Genomic DNA, 8,524 nt, shown 5'->3' with positions numbered 1-8,524 from the left:
ATTGCCACAATTGAATCTGCCTCCACCATCATCCCCAACTGCACTTTCCAGGCATTCACAACCCTCTATGTAAAATACTTGCCCCGCACAACTTTGCCCCTCTGACCTTAAAACTGTCATTGATATTTCCATCCTGGGAAAAAAATTCTGAATGCCTGCTCTATCTATGCTTCTCTATATATTTCCATCAGGTCTCCCCTCAATCGCTGGCATTCTGGAGAAAATAATCCAAGTGTGTCCTATACTTGGCCTATGTGTGACCTATAGCTATTACCCCCTAATACAGGCATCATTCTGGTAAATGGCCTTTCAAAAGCCTCCACTTCACAGAACTGCACGTAATACTACAAATGCAGCCTAACCAGTGTCCCATAAAGCTGCATCATGACTTCAATGTTATTGTTCAAAGTCATTTCTCTTATATAGTGGCTCTCCAGAGAAACAACAAATAATTCTTCAGATTTGACTTCTAAACACTATAGCTGCTGGACATTATAAAAATCTCACAAAGGCTGAACTATTCAATTGCCTAGGCTTATGGAGAGAGAAAAACAGATCTAACATTTCTGATCGATGAATTTCTGATGAAAGGTCAAATGAATTTTGTTTCTATCGTCATAGATGCCACTTGACACTAAGCATTTCCTACATTTTTTATTAACTCAATTTTTTTGCATAGTAGACGGATTAATTTGCCAAATCTAAATAGATTCAATTTTATTCAAAACTTTATTTTATAAACTATTATAAAACACAATTTCTTTATCCACTGAAAAGTAAATAGGAGAAGTTGCTCTGCAGAATGTTTGCAACATATTGTGTACCATCTGCCGAGAAGTTTTTCATCTTGGGCACCTGGTCAGTAGCAGACTGAATGGAAAAAAGAATGCTGATCAGCAGGATTTTCCATGAAACAGTTTGCTGACACATTCAATGGCTAATGCCAGCTTAGCAACTCGGTGCCAAGTACAGACACCAGCAACGGCCAATCCCCCAGGGGAGCAAGAAATTACAGTCAACCCTCTCCGTGCAAAGGCAACAATTTTCTCGACACCCTTTATTAACCCACTCAGTCAGGTAGATGTTTTTGCAAAGATTTTGCAAAGACATATTGAGATAACACGATTTTACCTGCTAACCTTCAGATTGCTGTATTTTGTTTTTCAGTGACAGCTTCATGAAAATCGATCAATGATACAGTAATTGTAATACCATGGTAGGGAGGCTGATAATTACATTAGAGCAGAATTTAATTACTTACAGTTGCTGAAGAGTTAGTCAGAACCCCGCACGGCTGTAGTCAGAACGCTGTCGTTTTTCCAGGACAACTGGGTTTGTATAAGAGGCAGATAGACACAAAGCGCTGGAGTAACTCAGCAGGTCAGGCAGCCTCTCTGGAGAAAAGGAATAGGTGCCGTTTCAGGTCGAGATCCGTTCTCAGACTGAGAGTCAGGGAAAGGGGAAACGAGAGATATAGACGGTGATAGAGAGGTATAGACAAATGAATGAAAGATATGCAAAAAATAACGACTATCAAGGAAAGATGGTCTATTATTGGCTGTGGACTCGGTGTTAACGAGTTATACAGACTGTGAAACTCAACAGGACAACAGTGAAACTAGTACGACAATTAGGGTGGGGCATGGACAGAGAGAGAGAGGGGATGCTTGGGTTACTTGAAAGTTTGTATAAGGTTTTTTGGAGCAGGAGACTGAGGCGTGATCATACTGAAATATATAAAATCTTGAGGGGCACAGATAAGGTGAATAGCCACAGTCTTTTCCCCAGTGCAGGGTGGTCTAACACTGGAGAGCATAGGTTTATGGTAAGAGGGGAAGAGTTGAAATGGACCTGGGGGGCAACTATTTTATACATAGTGTCTGTATGTAGTAAGCTACCAGAGGAAGTGGTTGAGGTGGTTGGGGTACAATTAAACAATTAAAAGACACTGAGAGAGGTTCGTGGATAGGAATGGTTTGGGGAAATATGGGCCTGACGAGCAAATGAGACGAGTTAGATTATGTGACTTGGTCAACATGGATGAGTCAAGCTGAAGGACTTGTTTCTATACCATTTAGCTCCATGACTGTGGTATATGATCTGCAAGTGACTAATTTAAAATAAAAATGGGGTTTCAAAGGTGATAATCTAAAAAATGCTGTCAGTGCGAGTGTCGGCTGTGTGCTTGGCCAATTGCTCTACTCTTTCTGTACCCATGACTGTACAGCCAGACACATGTCTGATGCCATCTTTATATTTATCAACAATATTACCGCTGTTAGATAAATAATGGGAAATGCTGAGTGAATATAGAAAGGAAATCGCTAATCTGGTTGAGTGGTGAGAGAACAGCAATCTTGCTCTCAGTGTTAACAAGACCAAGGACCTGATTGTTGACATCAGGAAGGGATAGCTGAGGGAACATGCACCTGTCTGCATTGATCTGAAGTTGGTGGAGAGAGTCAACAACCTCACATACCTGGAACGTCAAACCTCTGATGATCTGTCCTGGGCCCAGTGCATTGAGGCAACCACAAAGAAAGAGCACTAACAACTCACAGAAGATTGAGGAGATTCTGCATATTACCAAATACTCTATTGAATTTTCCCGGGTGTACGGTAGTGGTCACACTGACTTGGTGCATCAGGGCCTGGTTCGGAAATTCCAATACTCAAGATGGAAGTAGTCTCCAGAAAGTGGTTGACATGATCCATTAATTCTGGTTCACATCTGGTGACATATGACAAATAGACATGCTTGACTGTTATATTCAAGTGACAAATTGACAAAGCAACAATCGATCGTTGGGCGGTAATGGTGGCGCAGTGGTAAAGTTGCTGCCTTACATCACTTGCAGCGCCAGGAACCCAGGTTCGGTCCCGATTATAGGTGCAGTCTGTACGGAGTTCGTATGTTCTCCCCGTGACCTGTGTGGGTTTTCTCTGAGATCTTCGGTTTCTTCCACACTCAAAAGATGTACAGGTTTGTAGGTTAATTGGCTTGGTATAAATGTAAATTGTCCCTTGTGTGTGTAGGGTAATGTTAATGTGTGGGGATTGTTGGTCAGTGTGGACTTGGTGGGCCGAAAGGCCAGTTTCCACGCTGTATCTCTAAAAAAATATTAATTTCTTGTATTGAAGATATAGTTAACTGGTTCGCTCAGACAAAATGATTCAATGCTGACAAATAAGTTGGCACTTGAAAAGCATTGATATTTTCACCAAACCTAACACCTAGCATGCAATTCTTGATTTAATAACCCGCGTTCCCTAATGTTGTGTACACGATGTTATAATCTAATGTATTGACGGGGATTGAAGAAACATTGCGTCATATTGGCTCAGTGCACCAATTTACTATGTGCTTATCACAGGAACCAAATGTGTGTGAACTTTCACTCGTACTATTTCTCAGGTTACCAGAACTTGTTGACAAAAACGAGCTAACGTTTACACTTCCCGTACTTTCTGGCAACCCTATTAATTTTCTTACCTCAGGACGAGAAGTGTAGAAATAATTCCAGAGCAATTTGTGCACATGTACATGCACGGAACATGCAATAATTATATTGGTTTTAAATCACGTGACAAAATTTGGTCCCAGCAACTGTGATTATCTCAGATCTTCAGGAGAAATATACAACAGAAACTGATCACATATATGTCACTTTCGAGGTGGAGGCCTAGATCTTCTACCAGTAGATTGTCACGGCAGGATGTAGGTCATTTGAGGAAGACCACCTGGCACAGTGGTAGAGTTGCTGCCTTACAGTGCTTGCAGGATTTCGATCCCGACTACGGGTGCTGTCTGTACGGAGTTTGTACATTCTCCCCATGACCACGTGGGTTTTCTCAAGATCTTCATTTTCCTCCCACACTCCAAAGCCATACAGGTTTGTGGGTTAATTTGGATTGGTATAAGGGTACACATTTGTCCCTAGTATATGCAGGATATCGTTAATGTGCAGGGATTGCTGGTTGGTGCAGACTAGATGGGCCAAAGGGCCTATTTCCACACTAAATTAAACCAAAGGGTCTTCTTCTGTGCTATTTCTCTAAACTAAACTAAACTTAACACCCACTAACCTATTCCTGTCCATGGTGACATCTCAATTCTCTAGGTCAATTACAAATGCAGAGCAAAGTTTATTTGCCTTGGAAGGAGGAGAGATTTTAAACAGTGGGATTGAGATTCCTGGTAATTGTGGAAAGGAGTATTGGGAAGCTGTAGGCATACTTCAAATGCCAAGGCTGCAGGTCCAATCTGAACATATTCAAATGTGTTGGTTTGAGATGGTATGTGCCAGTACGGCGTACTGGTAATTCTGAAACTCTATTTTCTTTTTTTAGAATTTGTGATATTACAAAGATTACTAATGTTTAAAAGATTATTAATTAAATTAGACCGTCAGGGCCTAAAACAGCCTAAGCAGTTTATAGGATGCCAGACTACCACTGAGACCAATGCCCAACCTGCAATATCACCTATTCCTTTTCTCCAGAGATGTGCCTCGTTGGATGCATTGCTCCAGCATTTTGTGTCTATCTTCTTTTTATACTAAGTTCCCTGACTGATGACAGCCACTGTGGCAAAACCCTTCTTCACCATCTTATCTACCTGTGACACCACTTTCAGGAAACTATGAACTTGTACTTCTAGATCCCTCTGCTCTACAATACTCCCCAGGACCCCACTATTCACAGTGAAGGTCCTGCCCGAGTTTGACTTTCCAAATTAAACTCTTCACATTTAACTAAATTAGATTCCTTTAGCCATTTCCACTAGCGCAGCTGGTCAAGACCCCATGTAATTCTTGGTAAGTATCTTCACTGTCTACGACATCACCAATTTTAGTGTCATCTGCTAATTTACTAATCATGCCTTATCAAGGGTCATGATTCAAGGAAAATCTCAAGGCAATAAACGTTTAACTTGCTGTGGTGCATTTCACAATGTAACATAGTGATGCAACTGAGGTTTTATAAATCCCTGTTGACAGAGAAATAAACATGAAAGATGGAATGATGGGAAGAGAAATGGAGGGATTGAAAGATTGGATAGAGGGAGAGAAACTGAAAAGAAGTGAAAAGTAAGAAAAGCAAATTTACGCTTAACATTTGTGATTTTTATATATTTTACAACAAAAAAACCCAACTACCCTTAAGTTATTTATTTTCTGCAAAAAATAGGTTATTTGGTAAAGCATTGGCAAGTATCAAATTATTAAAAGGCTATTTATGTTAATGAGTCCTGTATTTCTGCAAGGATTTTATTAGCAATTAGCGTGTAAATTCTTAAAAATTACAGAAGGGGGCAAGATTTTATTGTTTGCAGGGTTACAGGAGAGAAGTGTAAATGACTGATATGTTTTCTAGATTTGCAATCTCTGCCTTATCTCCTTATCCTCTAAGCCTGCTGGGCAATTTGTGTACTACTAACTATATTTGTTCAGAACTTGATATTAATTTGCCAGCAGAATTTGGGCCAATGTTTTACATAGGTAGATAAATAGAAAATAGGTGCAGGAGTAGGCCATTTGGCCCTTCGAGCCAGCACCGCCATTCAATGTGATCATGGCTGATCCACAATCATTACCCCGTTTTATGCAGAGGAAAATTGTAACCGAACTTTGAGCCAGTGAACAACATTTTTGAATATCATCATAATAATACTTTATTAGCTCAATATGTTTTCTAACATACGAGGAATTTCATTTGCCATACAGTCATATCAATAAAAAGCAACAGAACACACAAAATACATTTTAACATGAACATCCACCACAGTGACTCCTCCACATTCCTCACTGTGATGGAAGGCGTAAAAAAGTTAAATCTCTTCCCTTCTTTGTCCTCCCGCGGTCGGGGGCCTCGAACCTTCCGTTGACGGGACGATCTTGGGTCTGTAGCTGGCGGTCGGGCCCTCCACGTCGGGCCGATCAAGCTCCTGTATCGGAAGGGGAGGATCCTAGCTCCCCCGTGCCGGGTGATCTGACCCCGGGTCGAACCGGGGCTGGTTGAACCTACTACATCGTTTGGAGCTTCCCGACATCGGTCTCTACCCGAGACTGTGAGTTCCTTGATGTTGAAGTCCGCAGGAGCATCGATCCCAGGCAAGGGATCGACTCCGATGATAAGTCCACGGCCCCGCGGTGGGGCACAAAGTCAGTCCCGAGCAAGGCATCCACCTCCATGATGTTAGGCCGCAGAGTGACCGGAGAAACGATACGGAAAACGGCAAGGTAAGAGATTGAAAAAAAGTTCCCCCTCTCTCCCTCTCCCCCTCTCCCCCTCTCCCCCTCTCCCCCTCTCTCCCTCTCCCCCTCTCCCCCTCTCCCCCTCTCTCCCTCTCCCCCTCTCCCCCTCTCCCCCTCTCCCCCTCTCCCCCTCTCCCCCCCACCAAATAAAACAAACCAGAGAACATTAACACAAACTTTTAAAATACACTAAAAATAACAATAAAAAGACAAAAAGACAGACAGACTGTTGGCGAGGCTTCCATCATGTGGCACCCCCTGGTGGTATCATAATCAGGCTGGTCTTTGCTTCATATGGTTTTATGTTTCTTTATTCCTTCTTTTTTGATTTCCATGGTAGTGGGCATTTGTGGCAGTGCCCTGGAATGGTTCAGGTCTTATCTGGCAGACAGAACTATGTGTGTAAGCCTTGCTGGTTTTGAATCCACAGGGCTCAATTTTAGGGGCCCTGCTTTTCTCACTGTACTTACTTCCTCTGGGTTCCATTCTTAGAAAGCATGGCATCTCTTTTCATTGTTATGCTGATGATAGCCAACTATATATGCCGCTGAGGAAGGAAGATGCTTTCTCTGTCAAATCACTTCTGTTATGTCTTGATGACATTAAATCCTGGATGGCCCTAAACTTTCTAGGTTTTAATGAAAAGAAGACAGAGGTGATAGTGTTTGGTCCCAATGGCTGCCATGAACCTCCCACTGTTGACTTGGGTCCCCTGGCACTGTATGTGAAGCCAACAGTTTTAAACTTGGGTTTTAAGATGGACAGTGATTTTAAATTAGATCATCAAATAGGCGCGGTAGTTAAGTCCAGCTTCTTTCATTTAAGGCAGCTGGCAAAGGTGAAGCCCATTCTTGAGCGGCAGCATTTTGAAACAGTAATCCATGCCTTCATCACGTCTAGGCTGGATTACTGTAATGCACTCTAGTTTGGAGTTACTCGATCTTCCCTGGCTCGTCTCCAGTTGGTTCAGAATGCTGCTGCTCGCCTTTTAACTGGAACTCGAAAGAGGGAGCACATAACGCCAATTCTGGCCTCCCTCCACTGGCTGCCGGTGTACTTTCGAGTTCATTTTAAGATTATTTTATTTGTTTTTAAATCTTTAAATGGTCTCGCCCCGCCTTACCTCTCTGAGCTGCTTCATCCCTACGCTCCTGCCCGGTGCCTCAGGTCAGCTGATCAGCTGCTCCTGGAGGTACCGAGGTCTAAGCGGAAGCTCAGAGGGGATAGAGCCTTCTCTGTTGCTGCTCCGACATTATGGAACACTCTTCCGTTGCACATCAGACAGGCCCCCTCACTGTCCATCTTCAAAACCAGTCTTAAAACCCTTTTCTATTCCTTGGCTTTTGACCCTGCATGAGACTTTGCTCCTGTTTTAGTGTTTTTAATGTTTTTTTATTGTTTTTACTCTCTTTTTTAATGTTTTTATTGTCTTGTAATAATTTTTTTGTTCATGATTAGTCATGTACAGCACTTTGTTGCAACAGTGGTTGTTTTTAAAGTGCTCTATAAATAAAGTTATTATTATTATTATTATTATTATAAATAGTTGACTTCAAAATTGCAAAAAAATGAATACAATAAGTGTGAGAAACAAACGCTTCATGATGAGATGCTGACAGATCCACATGGGAGACACATTTTGTTTATTGTTCAGAGGTGATATCCCTCCAGATATTTATAAATCCCTACATATTTCTAAATCCACCCTGTCTGAAGAAGGGCTTCGATCCGAAACGTCACCCATTCCTTCTCTCCAGAGATGCTGGCTGTCCCTCTGAGTTACTCCAGCTTTTTGTGTCTATGTGCTGTAGACATATTTGCTGACACTCATTATTCTTACAAGATAATTGTTGGAATATTGTCTAGTAGCAATCTAAGTCTTAGTTTAATTCAGGTGGAAGCATTTTTGCTTCTGAAACAGAACATTGTTGGGCAAAGTTGACACATTCTATGGAAATTATTTAATAACAAATAGTCACTTTTAAAGTGGGACTTTTAAAGGAAGTGCAACAACACTTTTATAGCTAGTCTGACTAAGCTATTCTTTGGGAGACCAATGAGGAGGGCCTTTGGTTATTTGGAGAACTCTATGGTGCTGGCCAAGGTATTCATTCAACAGACAATGGGCCATTGAATGCTCTATCCATTGCAAATGCCTACCCATCTACTGAGGTTATGTTCATACCCAAGTGTGAAAGGTACGCACGTACATTTTTTCACTTGAGACCTGCTACACTCTGCTGAATGTTGTAGGGATTGGTATTGAA

This window comes from Amblyraja radiata, chromosome 5 (genome assembly GCF_010909765.2).
Source record: "Amblyraja radiata isolate CabotCenter1 chromosome 5, sAmbRad1.1.pri, whole genome shotgun sequence".
NCBI classification, from domain to species: domain Eukaryota; kingdom Metazoa; phylum Chordata; class Chondrichthyes; order Rajiformes; family Rajidae; genus Amblyraja; species Amblyraja radiata.
This window is presented reverse-complemented; position numbering follows the sequence as displayed.